The sequence below is a fragment of the Anolis sagrei genome, chromosome 1 (assembly GCF_037176765.1).
Source record: "Anolis sagrei isolate rAnoSag1 chromosome 1, rAnoSag1.mat, whole genome shotgun sequence".
NCBI classification, from domain to species: Eukaryota; Metazoa; Chordata; class Lepidosauria; order Squamata; family Dactyloidae; genus Anolis; species Anolis sagrei.
In genome coordinates, this window is record NC_090021.1 from 122,444,696 (window position 1) to 122,467,150 (window position 22,455).

General features: G+C 41.6%; 1 protein-coding gene across 1 annotated transcript in view; it reads left to right on the top strand.

The window, feature by feature from the left end:
• Positions 1 to 7,134: 7,134 nt before the first annotated feature.
• KBTBD11 (kelch repeat and BTB domain containing 11) overlaps positions 7,135 to 22,455 on the top strand; it is a 32,752-nt gene continuing 17,431 nt past the window's right edge. The window contains exon 1 of the mRNA XM_060788524.2: positions 7,135 to 7,378. The gene's annotated coding sequence lies outside the window, so the exon portion shown is untranslated. The remainder of the gene's footprint in view (positions 7,379 to 22,455) is intronic.

Genomic DNA, 22,455 nt, shown 5'->3' on the forward strand with positions numbered 1-22,455 from the left:
ATAGATTTTTAAAACAGAATTGTAATGTATTCATATTAACACTGATACTTTACCTCCAATCTGATTACATCTTATTCATATACCAATGTGTATTGGTAAAAGTACCAGAAGCATTCTCTCCTGATGTGTCGCCCACATCTATGGCTGGCATCCTTAGACGTTGTGAGGTCTCTTGGAAACTAGGCAAGTGAGGTTTGTATATATCTGTGGAATGTCCTGGGTAGGAGAAAGAATTCTTGTCTGCTTGAGGCAAGTGTGAATGTTGCAATTGGCCACCTTGATTAGCATTTAATAGCCTTGTAGCTTCAAAGCCTGGCTGGTTGCTGTCTGGGGAAAACCTTTGTTTGGAACCTTGCTTGGTTAGTTTCCAACAGACATCACAACCTCTAAGGATGCCTGCCATAGATGTGGGCAAAACATCAGGAGAGAATGCTTCTGGAACACGGCCATTCAGCTCGGAAAACTCATAGCAATCCATGGGCATTCTTCGAACCTGGGGCTATAACAATGGAATTAATTATCTGGCAAATAAATGGCAAGGCATGCCTCTGCTCAAAAACCTCCAGAAAAGGAGACTTCACTCGACTCCTGGGAAAAATATTCCACCACCGAATAGCTCTTACCATCAGGATGTTCTTCCTAATGTTTAGGCGGAGCGTCTTTTCCTGCCATTTGAATCCATGGCTCCATTGTGTCCACTGGGGAGTTTGACAGGGAAATGTAATGGCTATTAAGCCATAAAAAGAGAAGGGATGGCACTTACCAGAGCAAAGCCTTTAAACTGATTCTAACAAGGAGAAAAAACAGCATTTCAAATACCAGAAGGGAGATCCCTTAGAACAATGACTTGTTTATCTTGTAGCTGAAGGCATCTCATTCGACTTTCTTGGGGTGCTTCCACACTCCTATATCCCAGAATATCAAGGCAGAAAATCCCACATTACCTGAGTGTGGACTCAGATAACCCAATTCAAAGCAGATATTGTGGGAGTTTCTGCCTTGATAATTCTGGGATATAGGGCTGTGTGGAATTGATGCATTGACTCTCCCCATACAGTACATTCTAAGGATTCAAAAGTCATAGTTGGTCAACTGATTGAAGGATACTTTTTGGAGTGCCAAAGAAGAAAACTGTTCTGCAGGGAGGGAAATCCCCAAAGTTAGTCTACATGGGAAATGGGTTCTTTGAGGCCTCTTCTACACAGCTGTATAAAATTCCACATTATTTGCTTTGAACTGAGTTATATGGCAGTGTGGACTCAAATAACCCAGTTCAAAGCAGATATTGTGGATTATCTACCTTGATAGTCTGGGTTATATGGCTGAGAGTGGAAGGGCCCTGACTCCCACTTGTTATATGCTTACAATTCCCATAATTGCTCACTCTTACTCTCTGGCCTCCCCAGAAATGATGTCAGATTTGAGCTTTGTGTTGGAAGCACCATTGCAAAGAAGTCGTGTAGCAAGACTGAAAAGAAAAGAAGTAGAAGTAAGTGTGGAGGTAGCTGATTTTGAAAGAACATATTCAGCTTTCCAAACTTCCTTGTAACAGAGATTCAGTTATTAAAGTGCAAGCTTTTATACAGAATGGGGAATATATTGCTCTCCAGCTGTGACTATACTGTAGTTTCTCTTAGTCAGGGTAGCCGAGGTCAACAGAGGATGAACGTTGCAGTCCAATAATATTCGCATGTGTCCCATCCCTGTTTCATACTTTGTCGGGAGTTTTGCTTCAGCTAAATGGATTTTGACCCATATATGTCACTTATTAAAAATTGGTTCCTAGCAGTCCTACCGCGGTACTCCAAAGCACCACAGAATAAATAGCTTACACATTACAGCCACTAATCTGCCAGTGTCCTAGATATTCCACCAAAATAAAGTGATCACATGCATCTACATACACAATAGTGCTCACAAACAGTGCTTTTCTGTGGTACGGAGAGCTATTCAGCGTTGAACATTCCACCTCTGACATGTGAATAGTAAGACCTTGGTAAGATGGATCCATACATTTGATAAAGATGAGAAAAGACAGGTGTCTTGCCAATAAAACAAATCCTTGGCTATGCAAATTGGACATGGGTAGATAGGGATTCTGTTGTCTAAACCTATCTTGATATATTTTAGTATAGCATTTCTCAACCGGGGGGTCGGGACTTCTGCGGGGGTTGCAAGGGCAACACCCCGCTGGGTCAACAAAGACATCAGGAAACACAGCATGAAAGCTTTCGACAATACACAGCATTTTCTGTTGGTCCTGGGGACTCTGTGTTAGAAGTTTGTCCCAATTCTATGGATGAGAATGCTCTTTGATTGTAGGTGAACTATAAATCCCAGTAACGACAACTCCCAAATGTCAAGGTCTATTTTCCCCAAACTCTACCAGTGTTCACATTTGGGCATATTGAGTATCCGTGCCAAGCTTGGTCCAGATCCATTATTGTTTGAGACCATAGTGCTCTCTGGATGTAGGTGAACTACAACTCCAAAACTCAAGGTCAGTGCTCACCAAACCCCTCCAGTATTTCCTGTTGCCATGGGAGTTCTATGTGCCAAATTTGGTTCAATTCCATCGTTGGTGGAGTCAAGAGTGCTCCGATTGTATTCTCTTATTTCTTAAAACAGTAACCATATCCTTCTCTGAGAAGCAAAAGGCAAGAACTTTGTCCATTCCAGAGGAACCTAAAAGAAATACTAAACCCTCTATGCTGTTGGCATGCCTTTGAGGGGAAGTGCCAAAGGCCCACTGCCATTTTCCCATCCAGCCATTCAAGAAGGTTCCTTTTCGGATGAGAGCTGAGATACAGTATTTACATTGACCCATGGATAAGGCCACCCAGATTTTTTGGGTCAATTTTGTGGCTAACATTTCTAGACTTATTTGTGAATTTATACAGTAACTATGGCTGAAGTCCTACATACAGTTATTTGGAAATATATTCCATGAAACTTGAGGTAACCTACTTTTGTATAGCCTTGTATGGGTTGTCACTACATATTAAGCAAAAACCCAGGAGTCCAAAGGGATTGGAGCACATCCTTGCTGTCTCTCTTGATAGGTATCCATGCTCAAATATCTTGCCCTAGAAATAGTAGAAATAGGCCATTTTTAAAACAGAAAGGAGAAAATTAATGTCAGGATCACTTCCCCGCTGTCTCCCAAACTATTTTTTTTACCTTTAATTTTTTTAAATTAATTGTAGACACAAATAGAGTAATACAAATCTCAATAATGAAATTCCACTTACATTCTTGCTCAATATAATGTATCTTATTTACTTAACCTTACCAATCCCAATTCCATACTTATCAACCACTTGTGTCCACCAGTTTTTCTTCCCTCCGCCTTTGACCCCCACCTACTGGGAATAGTTGTATCTGTATCTTAACTTGTATATTTAAAGGTTGACTGATGTCCAGGGTTGTAGTCCAATACCTGCACTACTAATATAATAATAATAAAACTTTATTTATACCCCGCCACCATCTCCCGGAGGGACTGAGGGCGGCTCACAAAGCACTCAAAGGTGCAAACCCAAAAATTACAATAACACAAAGCAATAACACAAAGGTATAATAACCAACATAAACATCACAACCCTGGCATCTTGAATCTTCAATTTAAGTATTATTTGAATTGATCAATCATGAAGAGTTCTTTATATTTTCTTTTTCTTTTTACTCTAGCTATCAGAGTTCCCTATTTCGAGTCCCAATTCTTCTTACTCTGCTAAATATTCAAACTATGTTTTAATTCCCATTTTTTCTGCTCTTTCCAGCCCAATGCTACTCTCGCTTGGGTCATTTCTATCATATGTTTTATGATATCTGCCCATTTGTTAGTGCTGCTCTTGCCCTCATTTTCTGAATTATTTATCGTGTCAGAAACGAATTGAGAATAAAGCTATAATGTATAGAAAAATCACAAAGTTAAAAACTTGGCATTATATTAAATGCCCTTTGACCAGCAGCTGATCACTTGGAGTGCCCTGGGTGTTGCTATAAGAAGGTCCTCCATTGTGCATATGGCAGGGCTCACGCTGTATTGTAGTAGGTGATCTGTGGTTTGCTCTTCTCCACACTCACATGTTGTGGATTCCACTTTGTGGCCCCATTTCTTAAGCTTAGCACTGCATCTTGTGGTGCCAGAGCACAGTCTGTTCAGCACCTTCCAAGTCACCCAGTCTTCTGTGTGCCCAGGGGGGAGTCTCGCATGAGAGAGTTTCTTATCTGGTATCAACCACTGTTTGAGGTTCTGGGTTTTAACCTGCTACTTTTGGACTCTTGCTTGCTGAGGAGTTCCTGCAAGTATGTCTGTAGACCTCAGGAAGCTATTTCTTGATTTAAGGCGTTGGCTTGCTGACTGATATCCGAACAGAGGATGGGCCGGAGATGTCCGTGCCTTGGTCCTTTCATCACTGGCTGCTACTTCCCGATGGATGTCAGGTTGTGCAATACCGACTGAACAGTCTAATTTCTCCAGCGGTGTAGGCTGTAGACATCCTGTATAGGAGTCAAAGTCTGTTTACCATTTTGACTAGAAGTCATATTTTTTTAAAATAAAAGAAAATATGGAAGTGGGTAGATGCTTCATGTGTCTAATCTTCAGAAGGCCAAACCAGAATTCTGGCCTTGAAATTATATCAAAGCACAATCTACCAGAACGGAAGACTCTTCCAGTGCTTCATTTTCTATCTCTTCCTTCACACTAGCAGGTCTGTTGTATTTTTACTAGTAAGTGGTGGCTACCTGTCAAGGAGCATACATGGCCACAACAATGTCATGCCATTCCCATTCCTGTCAGTTGTCATTCCTAATTTATTCCCAAGTTTTCCGTGGAGAGCAAGAGCCCACCTCAGATGGGGGCCAGGGATGCACATCCTACCATCAGCAAATATCAGTGCTGCCATGTGATGTATAGAAATGGCCAGGAATAATGAAGATGGAAAAGACGTGGGTGAAACAGCGAAACAAAAATTGTGAGGAGGCTCCCTATAAATTCAGTTGCTTCCATACAAGCAGTAGTTTTTGTCCTTGGTTTGAAGTAGTAATTCATCAAAAATGGAAAATAATAAAGCTTCTTCAAAAGCTATGCTTATGTGTCATTATTGATGATAATTAATTATTATGTCATGACAGCCCTAGTATAAGTGTAATGATACTCATACTTAAGATGATGGTGGTCAGCCTCAATGGATGTATAGTTTCAAAATGTATATGAGTTGTAGTTGTATAGATCTTTAATCTTCTCTGTCCAAAAGTGCTGGTGCCACACTAAACCACAACTTCCATGATTCCATAGCATTGGGCCATGGTCATAAAAGTGATGCCACAAAGCATTAACTCTGCAATATCTCCAAGAAATGTCAATGAGTCAGTTTTCAAAATGGAAATATTGGATCCTTAACGTGGAGGATGATAAGAGCCACACTGGACTCTGAAGCAAAGGAAGACCTTCCTGTTTGACAGGAACCAAGATGGGAGCAAAGGCTAAGCTACTTCCATGCAGATGCCCTACTCACTTGTTAATGGGTGGATCCCACTCTACACATGAATATCTAGCTTGCTAATTGCACCCTTCATGCCTGGTTAATAGACCCCACAACCTCTGAGGATGCAAGTGAAATGTCAGGAGAGAATGCTTCTAGAACATGGCCATATAGCCCGAAAAACCTACAACAACCCAGTGATTTCCAGCCATGAGAACCTTTGACAATACATTAGACATTGGTTTCTTTCTCCTTCCTTGGAAATGCCAGATAAATATACTCCACTTGCTCTACCCATATCAGATCCTCTAAAGATGCCAGCCACAGATGCAGGTGAAACGTTAGGAGAAAAGGCTGTTACAACACAGCCATACAGCCCCAAAACCACATTTAGATAGGTTCTGCAGGCTTATTCTTAAGTTGAATTTGTATGTAAGTCAGAACAAGTACTTTTTTCAGGTGTAACTCCAGCGATAGATAGATAGATAATAGATAGACACACACACACATGCTTTGAAGATATATATAGATATAAGCTTTGAATATCATAAGGAAGGGTTTACACCCCTGTGGTGTTTGGTTTGCTGTCTGGCCCCTGTTCAGAGATTTCACCTCACTTTCCATCCCTTTGATGGTTCACTTCCATCGTTGGTGGAGTTCAGAATGCTCTTTGGTTGTAGGTGAACTATACATCCCAGCAACTACAACTCCCAAATGTCAAGGTCTATTTCCTCCAAAACCCACCAGTGTTCACATTTGGACACACACACACACACACACACACACACACATATATATATATTTGTCATGTCAGGAGTGACTTGAGAAACTGCAAGTCGCTTCTGGTGTGAGAGAATTGGCTGTCTGCAAGGACATTGCCCAGGGGACGCTCAGATGTTCTGATGTTTTATCATCTTTGTGGGAGGCTTCTCACATGTCCCCGCAGCTGACAGAGGGAGCTGACAGAGGGAGCTCATCCATGCTCTCACCGGATTTGAACCTGCGACCTGTCGGTCTTCAGTCCTGCCGGCACAGGGGTCTAACCCACTGCGCCACCAGGGCTCCATACATTTGAGCATATTGAGTATTCATGACAAGTTTGGTCAGATGCATCATTGTTTGAGTCCACAGTGCTCTTTGGATGTAGGTGAACTACAACTCCCAAAGTCAAGGTCAATGCCCACCAAACCGTTGCAGTATTTTCTGTTGGTCATGGGAGTTCTGTGTGCCAAGTTTGGTTCAATCCCATTATTGGTGGAGTCCAGAATGCTCTTCGATTGTAGGTGGAGTATATATCCCAGCAACTACAACTCCCAAATGACAAAATCCATCAAACCAAGTATTCAAATTTGGGCGTACAGGGTATTTGTGCCAAATTTGGCCCAGGGAGTGGAAGTCCATCCTGCATACCAGATATTTACATGTCGATTCATAAGAGGAGCAAAATTACAGTTGTGAAGTAAACAAGGAAAATAATGTGATGGTTGAGGAGTCACTACAACATGAGGAACTGCATTGAGGAGGCAAGGCATGAGGAAGGCTGAGAAGCCCTGCCTTGAAGTGGTGGGCCAGGCTGCATCCATTCCATAGCCTGGTGTCCTAAAGGCAGTCGGGGGGGGGGGGGGGCAGGGCAGACAAAGCGGCGGCCCAGCCTCTCTCTCTCTCTCTCTCTCCCTCTCTCTCTCCTTGCCTTTTTCCCCTTCGAGGAGGCGACAGAGCCGGCCTTTGCTGCGTTGCGGCGCATCTCCTGGAGGCGGGGAAGCCAGTCCCTCCCCTTTGCTTTGCTTTGCCTTGCCTTGGCTCGCCTTGCCTTGCATTGGAAGGAGCCTCTCTCTGTCCCTCTCTCTCTCTGTCTCTCCGAGGACCGCTTTCCAGGAAAGATCAAGGTGAGTGAGACCAGGTTCCCTTTCCTTTGAAGCCACCCCTTTCCCTTTGATTTCCCCCCCAAAAGCCAGGCTTCCAGCCCTGGAGCCGTTCTCCCAAAGGCTCCCTCTTGGAGCCTTTTGCTACACCCCTCGCTTTCATTTCAGGCCATCAGAACAGGCACACAGCCTGCTCCAAGTAGTATCTACTAGGTTCCTGGGCTCTGCCATTGATACCAAGGTCTCATGTCCCATTCTTGGCAATTCCGTAGTCGACATGAGATCCTTGATATACAATGGAAAAAAAATATTTTTTTGGATCCCCCCCCCCCCCCAAGCCGTGGATATTGGAACCCCTGATGCAGGATCCGTGGATGGGGAGGGCTGGGAGGCTCTTAGTATCAGCTGGGGTTTGGATCCAGGATCTTGCCATAGATACCAAAGTCTGTGAATAATCAAGTCCCATTTTATACCATTTTATATCCTTATTACCAAATGATCAAATCAAGGGTTTTTTGGGGGTTTATTTTGAATTTTTTTTTTTCAAGCTGTAGATATTGAAAACCCTGAAGCAGAATTCATAAACAGGGAGGGTTGGCTGTTTGTTAGCCCCTTGGTATGCACTGGGATTTGTTTCCAGGACCCCCATAAATAGAATTTCAAGTTATATTATGTATCATGGTGTCGTACAGGTATGGGCAAACTTCGGCCCTCCAAGTGTTTTGGACTTCAACTCCCACAATTCCTAACAGCCTACTGGCTAATAACAAGGAGGATTTAAAGATCAAACTACAAAGACTCTGGCACAAGCCCGTCAAGGTGGTCCCAGTGGTGATTGGCACTAAAGACCTTGGCCTGTACTTAAAAACAACCAGAGCTGACAAAATTACCATCTGTCAGCTGCAAAAGGCCACTCTGCTCAGATCTGTACACATTATTCACAAATACATCACACAGTCCTAGACACTTGGGAAGTGCCCGACGTGTGAGCAAATAGAAAAGCCAGCATAGTGATCTTGTTTGCTGTGTATTAATCTTATTGTCTATCAAATAATAATAATAATAATAATAATAATAATACAGACAGTAGTTCTCCTAAAGAGAGTCAACCCTAATAATAATAATAAGTGATCGTGTTTGCTTTTTGTGTTTCAAATAATAATAATAATAATAATAATAAGGATTTAAAAATCAAACTGCAAAGACTCTGGCACAAGCCAGTCGAGGTGGTCCCAGTGGTGATTGGCACACTGCATGCAGTGCCTAAAGACCTTGGCTTGCACTTAAAAAGAACCAGATCTGACAAAATTACCATCTGTCAGCTGCAAAAGGCCACTCTGCTCGGATCTGCACACATTATTCACAAATACATCACACAGTCCTAGACACTTGGGAAGCGTCCAATGTGTGATGAAATACAAAAGCCAGCATAGTGATCTTGTTTGCTGTGTACTAATTTTGTTGTGTATCAAATAATAATAATAATAATGACTATTAGAGCCTGTAGTTTTCCTGCAGAGAGCCAACCCTAATTATTATTATTATTATTATTATTATTATTATTATTTAAAGATAGAAAAGCAAAGACTTTGGCACAAGCCAGTAACGGTGGTCCCAGTGGTGATCAGCACACTGGGTGCAATGCCTAAAGACCTTGGCCTGTACTTAAAAACAATCGGAACTGCACGCATTATTTGCTGATACATCACACAATCCTAGACACTTGGGAAGTGTCCGATGTGTGATCAAATACAAAAGCCAGCATAATGATCTTGTTTGTTGTATACCAATCCTGTTGTGTATCGAATAATAATAGTAGTAGTAATAATAATAATAATAATAATAATAATAGTAATATAAGAACTATTACAGACAGTTTTTCTAGAGGGAGCCAACCCTAATAATAATAATAATAATAATAATAATAATAATAATAGACATGGAATCTGGAAATCAGCTATTATTATTATTATTATTATTACCCATAGAATCATATCTCCATTGACAGTGATTTCGCCAAGGAGATTTGACTCTATTATTGTTGTTGTTATTATTGGAATCAGATCTCCGTAGCCAGAGATTCTGCAACGGAGATCAAACTCTAATAGTGTCATCATCATTCTAATCAAAATTGGACCTCCATATCCACATATTCTTATTATTTTAAACTCTTCAAGGACAGTCATGTGGTTATTATTCATATGCAATTTCTTTCATGGTATCATGCTTCCAGCATTAGGAAAAGATGGGTGAGAGGGGTATGCACGCACTTAACATTTTCATGGCTCTCCCAGTGCTGCTTTTGGTCATTCGTGCTTTCCAGTGCCACAGTGTATGAAATATCCTTCCCCTTCCCTGAAGGCATTGAACTCGGGGAACGGAGGGAGATCCAGCCAGCCAGCCAGCCAGGAAAACAAGCGGAATGTATTTGCTGATGGAGATGGGGAACTATGTCAGTACTAATCGGGCCTCCCCCCTGCCTCCGTCTTCTTGCAATCCAGATTAATCCACTTGACTGCCCCCAGACTGTCCAGTCGGGCCACAGCTGCACTGCGCAGGCGCTCTTCTGTCCATAGGCATATTTTCTGGTCCTCTCTCCTAAACTGAAAAACCAGACAGAGCGCGTTAATGTTATTCTTGCAGCATTATCACTGCAGTGTCAGTTTCTCCCTCTGGCTTCCTCCAACGCTGAGCAATTTTGCAGCATTTTTTCCTTCCCCCGACTAGTTTGCTTGCTTTGCACTGTCTAAGTGTTTGATGAGAAACTGGTGCAGTATCCCCAAATCACCAAACCTTCGGTGTTATACAACAACCCTCGCCTTACATCATGGTGGCTGGCAATGCTTGCGAACTGCGTACCAAGGCTGGGAGGGGGGTTGCTTTGTTTTTGTGTCAGCTAGGTAAAAAATATATATCTCTGCACTTGGATTCTATAGGATATTGTCTAAATAATGCTTTCGTTGATTGTCAGTAGCAATGTTTATGCTAAATTGAAGACAGCTTTAGTTATGGATATTTGTAACAGAGGAGTCTAATATATTTCAGTCTGCTTTACATCGAATGAGCTATCCATACTTTCAAAACAAAACAGTCTTTCAATTTTTTACCTTCTAAATATGTGCAGAATATAGTCTTGCTGATCGTTTTAGTGTTGGGAATCATGAGGTGCTCTGATGTCATTGGACTGCAACTTCCACAATCCCTAATTATTTATTCTCTTGACTAAGGGTGCTTCTACATTGTAGAGTTAATGCAGTCTTATACAACTTTGATTGCCATGGAACAATGTCTTGGAATCATGGGAGTTCTCGTTTAACAAGGTCTTTAGCCTTCTCTACCAAAGTGTGCTGTTGCCTTACTAAACTACAATTCCCAGGATTCCATAGCACAAAACCATGGCAGTTAAAGTGGTGTCAAACTGCGTTGATTTTGGGAAATGGAAATTTCCATAACCTTTTGGGAAAATGAATATTCATAACCTCTTGGGAAAATCAGGAATCTCCCTGAGAAGAGTTAAAAACTCACTTGAGTCAACTTTCTCCTTAGTGGTAAATATCCACTAGCATTCATGATATACCTAGATATCTGTCTGAGCTGTTAGGAAAAAAGATATGCACAAAAACATATATAGCAGAGTTTTAGAAGTGTCCTTCCAGTTGCCCAAAAACATCTACTTACTCTTAGAACATCTTGCTTTTCAATCAGTGGTTCCCAACCCCCTTTTTTTTTTGTTGACCAGAGAACACTTTGACCAGGGACCACTCTCCAACATTAGCACCAAAAGAGTTATAAATCAGTTTGTGGTCAACTTTAGATTCAGTTTGGTTATTTGGGGTGCTGATTCAGAAAATTTCATTGGGTAGACCATATCAGCTCTAGTTTCTGATACAGAACATATGCCATCCAGTAATTGCCATCTGCTCACTCACAGAAAACCATATTTAATAAGCCTTGGCACTATAAGAGTCTTTGTGAGACCAGTCACTCTGCTGCAACGGTGTAGTAACAGTGAGGCTGTGGACCATGTTTTAGTTCTTGCGGACCATTGGTGGTCCATGGACCACAGGTTGGGAATCACTGTTTTAAATCAAATAACATCGTTAGTTTACTCACAAACTTCATGTATTCAGCATATGGGTCCATTCCATATCAATCCAGTTACAGACAGGATTTGAAGTAGTTTCTCTGTGCAGATAACACAGGGCATTTTTCTTAGAATCTTAACAGTCCATAGTCTAAAGCATCTCTCCAGTCTGAGAGTCTAATAGAGTCTCTGTCTTCCTAAAGCATATCATTTCTACTGACTTCTGAAAGCATACTGTTTATACTGGCGTCTAAACTGTACTGTTTCTAAAATGGAGTCTGAGTCCTGAATAAGTTCCATGGTCTGCAGCCCCTCCCATAACATAGAATTAAGGAAAACATACAAATACACACATATATAATGCAATAAGCAATCTGAATTATATACATAACAAATAGCTAGTATAGGAGGATTGTAGAAGATTGCTATTTCTAACCATAGATGTACCGTAGGAATGATGGGAGTTGCATTCATGCAACATCTGGAGAGTTAAACATTTCCCATCCCGGCATAGCACATGGTCCTGCATTCTCTCCTGAAAACTCACCTATTCTTCAAAGTATAACGAATAGGTAAATTCCTGTAAAGAAGCTACACAAATTGCAATTTTATTTTCATATAATCTTTCCCTGTTATTCTTGCTTCTGGGTTGAAATTTAAATTGTACAATGGACAGGGATCTGTTACATGCAATGCTTAATGTTGTGGCAAGATGAAATGATGTGATCATTAATTTAAACATCTCTGTAAGTTAGTATCTTGAACATCCCCAGTTCCTGAGTTTTGGTGAGTGATCTGTAGCCCATCAGATGTTGCTGGAGTGCAGCCCCCATCAGATCAGTGGTTCTCAACCTGTGGGCCAGGGACCACCAGTGGATTGCGAGGACAAAAATGTGGTCAGTGAGCCTCTTTCCTCTTTATTTTATTTCTGCTCCTTTCGTACCACCTGCCACTCCTTCCCTGTCACTGACCAGATCATACATTCTGTATCGGAAACTAGGGTTGATGCGGTCTATCCAATGCAATTTTCTGAATCAGCACCCCAAACTGAATCTAAAGTTGACCAAAAACTGATTCGTTACCCTTTTGGTACTTATGTTGGAGAGTGGTCCTTGGTCAAAGTGGTCCTTGGTTAAGTAGTCACTAGTCAAGTGGTCACTGGTCAAAGTGGTCCCTGGTCAAAGTGGTTCCTGGTCAAGTAGTTCCTAGTCAAGTGGTTCCTAGTCAAGTGGTCCCAGGTCAAAAAAAGTTTGAGAACCACTGCATCAGATGATGGAAATAATAGGAACATCTGGAGAGACACCACTAGTCTCCAATCCTGGTCTGTAGACTAATGCAGTAAATGTAGTACTGTAGAACCAATATGATTTGAGTGTTGAACTAAGACAGTAGGATACCAGGGTTCATATCCTTGCCTGGCCATAGAAACCAGCTTTGGGTAATTCACACTCTTTTGCTGAACAAATATTGCTAAGAAAACCTTGTGATAAGACGGCCTTAGGAGCCATTAGGGTTGCCAGGGATCTTTAGGCACAAAACAACAACAACAACAACAGATAGTATTATAAGAGTCTGAAACTTGATGACAGCCATTAGTAACAATTTCTTGAGATCAGTATATATCCTCGTGATTCATTTGGTAATTTAACAACAATCATAAATCTGTTGTCTGCCCAGTATAATTATGTAAAAGCTGCCAGCCTCTTTCCAATGACATATTGATTGATATTGTACAAACAAATGGAAATTACAGCACATGGCTGTCTGCGTTGACTCTTTGAATCTGTCTGCATAACACACTGAGTCCAGTTATTTCCTTTGCCTAGGGGACTTGGGGAACTGTAATCTGAGGGAGAGATTACTCGGTGTACAGAACTCTTGCCAAATTGCCATTTTTGGATTCTCTGGAATGACATGAACATTATATGGGTGTACAACCCACATAATCCCATGGAAACACACAAGGTACATATCTCTGTAGAATGCATTATGTTGCATTTGATCCGTCTGTTATGACTAAAATATGCAGAGGAAGCAGTTGGTGAAGTTTGCGCTTCATCCCTTCAGAGAATTTCATCAAGAGTTTCATTTTGGTTTTATTTTTCCAGAGGAGCAAATTGTACTGGGTAGAAAATAGAACAGCACCTAACAACTCTGAGTGATATGAGTTACAGTCGGGTCTTATAGCCACAGATTCTGTTTCCATGGCTTCACCATCCATCATTTGCCAAAAGAAAAAGAGGCAAAAAGCAATTTTATTTAAGGAACATTTTATTGCTTACAATTGAGTATAGGTTTGCTTCAGGGAAGATCATTTGATAAAACCAGAGATCAAAAAAGTACTTTGAAATCCCTTGATCATGCTCTGCAGAGATTACCAACTTTGTAAATCAGCCTTCTCCAACTTACGACCATCAGAATGTCAGACAACATTTTACTTGGTTGTCTCACTTTCTACCAAGTATAGTTACTGATATGATTGGAGTTGTCGTCCAAAACATCTGCAGGAAACCAAGTTGGAAAAGGTTCTTCAAAACCATGTCATTGCACAAAATATTTAGAGTGAGCTTTGTTGAGGGAAAAGCCTAAATTATGCTTGGATGGTTATGGATTTTTCTTGTACTGATCTGGTTACCTGGAGGAAGTATAGACTTGTACCAATCCTTATGCCATCTTTGCTAAGAAAAAGTAATTTTTAAGTAGCTCTTAAATAAGTATGCAGGATGCTAGAGCTTACTGAATACATTACTTACTTACTTACTTACTTACTTAGGCGATCCCTCATTGTCTGAGTATGATGGCCTTCCAAGTGTAGTGTCTTGGTGGTGGATATATAGGTGACTGAGGAGCCCTATTCTTGATCCATTGTTCTTCCACAGTGAGGGCATCGGTTTCCAGGTGGAAGGCGGTCCCGATCAGGGTTAGTTTAACACGCCTTCATCTTGGCACATTTCTCCCTTTCGCCCTCCATTCATGCCTCTTCAAATTCCACAGCACTGCTGGTTACAGCTGAACTCCAGTTAGAGCGCTCAAGGTCCAGGGCTTCCCAGTTCTCAGTGTCTGTGCCACAGTTTTTAAGGTTAGCTTTAAACCCATCTTTAAATCTCTTTTACTGTTCACCAACATTCCATTTTCCATTCTTGAGTTAGAGCAACTGCTTTGGGAGACAGTGATTGGGCATTCGGACAACATAATTCCAGCGGAATTATTGGCGTAGGAGCATTGCTTCAATGTTGGTGGTTTTTGCTTCTTCCAGCACACTGACATTTGTCCGCCTGTCTTCCCAAGAGATTATGCAAACCTGAATACACTATGACTTATTTTTCAGTATACGCTATTTAGAACAAGTCTGGAAAAGTTGCTTTTTTTGGACTGCAGCTCCCAGACTCCCCCAGGAAACATGTATAATTGGAGTGACAGTCCAAACAAATTATTTTCCCAAGCTCTGGGATAGCATAAACCCAGACCAAGTCCACTTTTCCTGTTCTGCTGCATTGTAAATGGATCCTGCAGCCAATATGCTGATTGTAGACTGGAGGCTCTGCAGCAATGCAGCTGAAAAAGTTCTGTGCCCTTCAGTAGGACTGAAGACTTGACTTTCTTACTCATTTCTTTTCCTTGACTTAATGGCAGGTTCACTTTTAGGTAAGTGAAAAAAAAACAAGATTTGGAACCACTTTGTTATTTACACTGGAGTGAAAGATTATAGTCCTTCAGATGCCACTGTCAGTTTTTGCCAGCACAGCTTGTGGTGAGACATGATGAAAGTTGCATTCAAGCACTATTCGGAAGCCTTCAGCAGCCCCCCTTCCATTGCCTTGGGCTTAGATTCTTTGGCCTGGGTCCAGTGTTTCTAGCTTACATTGTTTAAAACTCTATCAAAATGATGACAGAAATTTTTTAAAAGAAATTGACAAGTCTACCTTCCAACTATAGGACAAAAATAAATTTACAGTTCATGCTTGCAATAGCAAAATATAATGGCTGAGATCCTATGTTGGAGTTGTGTAGCATAACTCCGTGCGGGTAGAGTTACCCATTAGTTGTGATATGCAGACCTTGTGTTGAAGGGCACTGTTCACCAATGAAACCAGGACATCCAATATACAACCATACATATCCATAAGCAATATTCATCTATGCAAACTGTTTATTTTCATGTTGGGTGGCACCACATGTGCAAAATTGAAGACAGATCTTCCATATCAGACAAAAATGTCCAGTTGTTTCCATGGGGAATATACACATGTGTGAGATTTCAGTGAGATTCTGGTCAGTATTTAATATATTAATATATATGTTTATTAATGTAACAGCCAAATCAACCAAGTTGGGCAGCAGTGCAGTTTTCTGAGCATTAAGCAAAGTGGTCAATGGATGTGACTGGGCGGGTAGCATTATATCTCACAAGGCAGACATATAGAAAAACATTTAAAAAAAAGAAGAAAAAGAATCTATTTCTAAACTCGAGAGCTAACATGGTGTAGCAGTCTGAGATTTGCAAATCCTTACTCAGGTATGGAAACCCACTGGGTGACCTTAGACAAGTTACACTCTCTTAGCCTCAGAGGAAAGCAAAGGCTCACTCCTTCTGAACATAAATTTAAAAGAACTTGAAGGCACACAAAAATAACAATTACTAAAGCCAAATTCAGTTTTCCAGTCTTCCATTTACAAATTCCTTCTCTGCAAAAGAGAATAAGAGTGCTTATTGTTGAATCAGGGAAAAGCTCCTTCAAGTGAACAGAGTTATTCTAACTTGACAACTGAAACCTAGGGCCATGCTTTCCCAAACCAACGGACTTGGAAGTACGAGGATGCAAGCTCATCATCATCATTGTAGGATGCAAGCTCATCAGATTTGCCTGAGACCTAGGACGAGCTTATGGGAAAAGAGTCAAATCCTCATCTACTAAACTTTTATGTTCAGTGCAAGGTTGACATCTCTAGGCTATAAAATAGATGGAGTGCTTTCCATTCCACAATTCACCCATACTCTGTTGTGGAACTGCACAATCACAGTCAATGCAAACTGCTACTTGATGGCATTTACCCTATATATACTTAAGTATAAGTTTAGAAATTTTAGTCAAAAAATCAATACAAGAAACCTGGATTGACTTATCCACAGGTCATTGTGGCTACTGTACTTTAACTCTTTTCAAAAAAGGAACCACCTTCTTCTTTGAGAGGAGTGGCAAAAGGTAAAAGTTTAGTTTATCCCAGGAGAACTTAAAAGAAGCACCAAAACCTGCCCAAATGCATCTCCCTCTATGAACTATCATGGAGGTTAAGATCTTCTGGGGAGGCCCTGCTCTCGGTCTCACCACTTTTGCAGGTGTGACTGGTGGGTATGAGAGGCAGGACCTTCTCAGTAGTGGCCCCTCAGTTGTCGAACTCCCTCCCTAGTGAGATTCGATTGGCCCCTTCCACCCTGTCATTTCGCAAACAATTCAAAACTTGGCTTTGGGAGCAAGCATTTGGGCCATCATAATTCTCTATGCAATATAGTTGGAATTGATCCTGCATTGATTTTTGTGTGTGTGTCAGGAGCAACTTGAGAAATTTCAAGCTACTTCTGGTGTGAGAGAATTGGCCGTCTACAAGGATGTCGCCCAGGGGATGCCCAGATGTTTGATGTTTTACCATCCTTGTGGGAGACTTCTCTCATGTCCTTGCATGGGGAGCTGAAGTTGACAGATGGGAGCTCATCCCATTCTACCCAGATTTGAACTGCTGACCTGTTGGTCAGCAGTTCTGCCAGGGGCTCCACCCTGGATTGATGAATATAATTATTTGATTATCTGGCTTTGGGTCTATGCACAATAGTCGTTTAATGTTTACATATGTTGTTTAATGTTGTTTTAAATTGTTATTTAATTGCTTTTAAGTGTTGTTATTGTTTGGGAATGGATTAATACCACTTATGTGGGCCTGAGTTCCCTTCAGGTGAGAAGGGCAGGCTAGCCTTTTAAAATGCCTAGGTAGGGAAATGGTGATGGCTGCAAGGAGTGACAGTCTCCGAGTCCATTGTGTGCTTTCCCCTCTCCATGAAATAGCCCTCAAATTATCCATGGGTCATATCAAAATCCATAATTTTCACCATAGAGCCTCCACTTATTCAAGAGGTTGACTTATCCATGAATGGAAAGTGTTGATAATGTGGCAGGCCTCAGTGTTCCCTCTGACCCTTTTCCTTGGAGGCACAGATTCAGGAAGCAGGCAGCTTCTCTCTGTTCAGCCTGAGGAGTGCCCATGCTGAGCACTAGCAGGCTCACAGCCGTGATGTCACCTCCTTGGTCTTTTGTGAGTCAGCTCTGTGCTGCATCACACAATGGCCTCTGTTTGCTCTGTGGATGAACTGTCAACCAGTCTGAGTTGGACCTCCATGAAGGAAGTTTGCAGAGGGAACCACTGGAGAAGAGGTATGTGTGTGGCCACAGGATGGAGAATTCCCTTAATCTCTAGAGCTGCCTCTCTGTATTACTAAAGTGGAGTTATCTCAACTCCAGATCTCAAGTGTATGATTACTTTTTACATTCATTTCTTCTTATATTTACTGCAATGAGCCTTTGGTCAGAAGGAACAGATGTGAACCAGTTTAACTCTTGGCATGAATGCTTCAAAGTTCTGTCAAGAGATTCCATTTGTATGGTCAGGCCAGTCCTATTATTAGGCAGAATAAAGTGGATGCTTCATGTACTAGGTTTGAAGACTCATGAAAATACAGCATATTGTTAGGTACTAATTTGTTGTTGTTGTTGTTGTTGTTGTTGTTGCTGTTGCATTTTACTGCTCATATGCCAAAATAACATGGCTAGCTTTGGACTTTGTGGACCTTGATTTGAATGATTACAGAGTGCCCAATTGTTGCTGGTTTAACTGCCATGTCCACTGCTGTGGAGTAATGGAAGTTGTAAAAAGTAAAGGTAAAGATTTCCCCTTGCCATTACATTAGTTGTGTCTGATTCTGTGGGATGGTGCTCATCTCCATTTCTAAGCCGAGGAGCCAGCATTGTCCGTAGAAACCACCTAGGTTATGTGGCTGGCATGACTGCTGGAGCGCTGTTACCTTCCCGCTGGAGCAGTACCTATTGATCTACTCACATTTGCATATTGGCAGAAGCTGGGGCTAACAACGGGAGCTCATCCCATCCGTGAATTCAAACCACTGGCCTTCCAATCAGGAAGTTCTGCAGCTTAGTAGTTTAATCTGCTGTGCCACCACAGTCCCTATAATGGAGGTTGTAGTTTTACATAATCTAATATGTACTAGATAGATCAGGCAAGGATTCGATGCCCAGTGGCCAGGAAGTCTTTAGCTTGTTACACAAACTGAAATTAATTTGAAGAAATTCCTACAGTCTTTTCTGATTAACATTTTCCAACTGTTCTTTGTTCTCAAAGTCATTATTTTTGGACTCTTGGTGCTTTTCTCAGCACAGAAGTAGTGGTGCTTAGCAGAAGGAGTTGTATTTGTTCCTCACTGAGGATCTAGATCAGTGGTTATCAACCTTCCTAATGCCATGATCCCTTAATACAGTTCCTCATTTTGTGGTGAACCCCAACCATAAAATTATTTTCATTGCTATTTCATAATTGTAATTTTGTTACTGTTATGAATTGTAATGTAAGTATCTGATATGCAGGATGTATTTTTATTCACTGGACCAAATTTGGCACAAATACCCAATACACCCAAATTTGAATACTGATGGGGTTGGGGAGGGGTTGATTTTGTCATTTGAGTGTTGTAGTTCCTGGGATTTATCTTTAAACTACAATCAAAGAGCATTCCGAACTCCACCAACAATGGAATTGAACCAACCTTGGCACTCAGAGCTCCCATGACCAACAGAAAATACTGGAAGGGTTTGGTGGGCATTGACCTTGGGTTTTGGAGTTGTAGTTCACTTACATCCAGGGACCTTGACATTTGGGAGTTGTAGTTGCTGGGATTTATGGTTCACCTACAATGAAAGAGCATTCTGAAGCCCACCAATGATAGAACTGGGCCAAACTTCCCACACTGAACCCCCATGCCTTGTAGGGAATCACTGGCATGAACCTCTCTCTACCCTCACACCTGCTCTCCCCTACCCACTTAAAGCCCTTCCCTTAGCTTAGAGGCTGGCTGAGAGGCTGGCCAATCACAGTGGAGAAGGGTTTTTGGTGGGAGGATGCGTCATCTGTTTCCATAAAGGAAGAGAAGGACAGGTGGAAAGATCTTCAGCCTTCTGTGCCAAATGGGTTCCTAAGACCATCAGAAATATATGCTTTTTGATTGTCTTTGGCGGCCCCTCCGAAACCTCCTCGTGACCCCCCCCCCAGGGGTCCTGACCCCCAGCTTGAATAACACTGGGTTAGGGGCATAGGATCTACATGGAAGTGAAAAAAATGAATTTGGGGGTTTGTTTGATTTCCTCTCCTATCTTAGAACAACCTTCCTCATGTAGTTTAGTTTTCAGCTATGCTGAATTTAAGCTTCTACCTGGCTGGGGATTGTGGGTGTTGTAGCCCAGGACTCCTAGAAGGCATTAAGTTGTTCAGATTGTCATGGATATGGTCAGCCACCACTCATTCTCCTCCTCCCTGGCCTTTCTCTGTTAATCCTTACTAATCCCTTAACATTTGTGTATGTTTGTTCAGCCCCCACTAGCCGAGTTTGAGCCAAGATTTTACAGTGTTAAGCCCCTTGTAGTTCATGTGCAGTTTTTTGTAGCTGTTTCTTCAAGAGCTCACTGCTCTTTCCAAATTTTAAAAATAACTATAATTTAGCTATTATAAAAAAGAGAGAAGAGGAGAAGAAGCATGCCTGTCTGTGGCTCTTTTTCTGAGATTCTTGACAAATTATTGAAAGCAGCTGATAAAAAAATCTTCATTGTCAGTGTAACATAATAAAAATTGTGCCCACTCACATTGGCTCGGCTTTGTGTTGCAAAACAGTGCAGAGAATAGTGTTGCACACTGTGAAATCCTGCTGCCTCATAAAACAAAGACCCCTTGGTGGTTAATAAATAAGTCAGTAGATGCCAGAACATCTTCGGTGGGGGTTGGGTGGCTGGAAAATGCCTGTTTCCAAATGCCATATTTGTTTTGACTAATGCACCAAGTTCAATCAGAGGAAGGAGGAAAGTACGTATGTTGCAGCCCCATCTATTCAGCACAATAGAAGCAAAGGTCTGGAAGGACATCCAGGCGAAACAGCTTCAACCCCAGGGCAACGTGGCAGGATGCATTTAATCTTAAACAATCACAGAAATGTAAATCTGCCCATCCTTCTGCAGCAAGAAATGGTTAGACCTTCTTCTCAATTTAAGTCCCCACATTCATAAGAATTGACACTTTTTAATATTTTTAGAAGTTTATAATCCCTCCTGGTCATATTGATGGTTCTGGTTCTAAAGGAAGAGCCTTGCACTTCCTTAGCATCCGGTAAAGGTCAAGGAATAAATTTGTTTGTTTAGTTTTGCTTCAGCCTTTGTAATGTGGGGAAAGTGTCAAGTCAGCTCATGACTAAGGTGCCGCCTTTAAGCAATACAGAGCTAACCTTTGATGTACTTATCACGAACAGAGGTTGCAAAAAATCTTTCCTTCCTGATAGTAGCAAATACTATCCACTTCCTACACAGGTGAAGGTGCAGAGTGGAACGCTAGAGTACATGGAGTAGAAAAAGCTAGAATTCACCTCCCTCCCCTTTCTCTCTTTCTTTGAGAGAAACCAAAAATGGATTGTTATGCAAAGGGATCTTGCAGCACCTTAGAGACTGAGAAAACCAAGTTGGTAGCATAAGCTTTCACAGACTGAGGGTGCATCTATACTGTAGAACTGATGCAGTTTGGCACCATTTTAACTTCAATGGCTCAATGTTATGGAATCATTGCAGTTGTAGTTTGCTGAGGCACCTGCACTCTTGAGCAGAGAAGGCTAAGGATCTTCTACTCCACTGGTGGCCAGTTTGCTACCGATCACAATTCAAAGAGCTGGCTTTGGCCTATAAAACCCTATATGTCCCTGGCCCAGTCTACCTGTCCGAGCGCATCTCCCTCTATGAACCTCCACAGAGATTAAAACCTTCCAGGGAAGCCCTGCTCTTGGTTTCACCACCATCACAGGTGTGATTGGTGGGGACGAGAGAGAGGGCCTTCTCAGTGATTGCCCCTCGACTATAGAACTTCCTTTCTGGTGAGATTAGATCAGCCCCCTCCCTCCTGTCCTTCAGAAAGATGGTAAAAGCTTGACTGTGGAACCAAGCCTTTGGGACAGTGCAATAAGGCAGCAATAGGAAACTTTACTCTGCTGACCGGAGTTGATATGGATGATTTGAAATGGTTTTAACAGTTGATTTCAACGTGGGATAATTGATTTTAGTGTTTTATGTTTGTTTATAGTTCATTTATGCTCCGGCATTGAATATTTGCTGTATATATGTTGTGCTCTGCCCTGAGTACCCTCCGGGGTGAGAAAGGTGTAATATAAATGTTTTAAATAAATAAATAAAACTATAACCCCCACGATTCCCTAGCATTGAGTGGTGTCAAATTACATTAATTCCACATATGGTATCTACACATCTGAGGACATAAGACTTTGAAAGTTTATGCTACCAGTTTTTTTCTATCTCAGTTTCTATGGTCCTACAAAATCCAATTATAGAGTGAAATTCCAGACTAACATGACTATGTCTTTAAAAAGGGGATGCTTAACAGGACATCCAAAATCTACTCTGTGAAGAGGGTTGCACCACTTTACTTCGTGGAAGGACTGGCCTCAATTATAAGTGATGCAGGTGGCAGCGGTGGGTGACACCGGCAGCTGGAAGTTTCCATTTTAAAGATGTGGTGAGCCCACTCTGTCTTTTATTTGAGACTTCAAAGGAACTGTCTTAGGTGCTGAATCCATTTTGGAAGCTAGGCATTGAAATATTGGATAGCAGATGTAAAGTTTGGAATAGACGAGCATTTACAAGTTCCAGACCTGGAAGCCACTGAGTGGCTCTCATGAATGGCACACCCA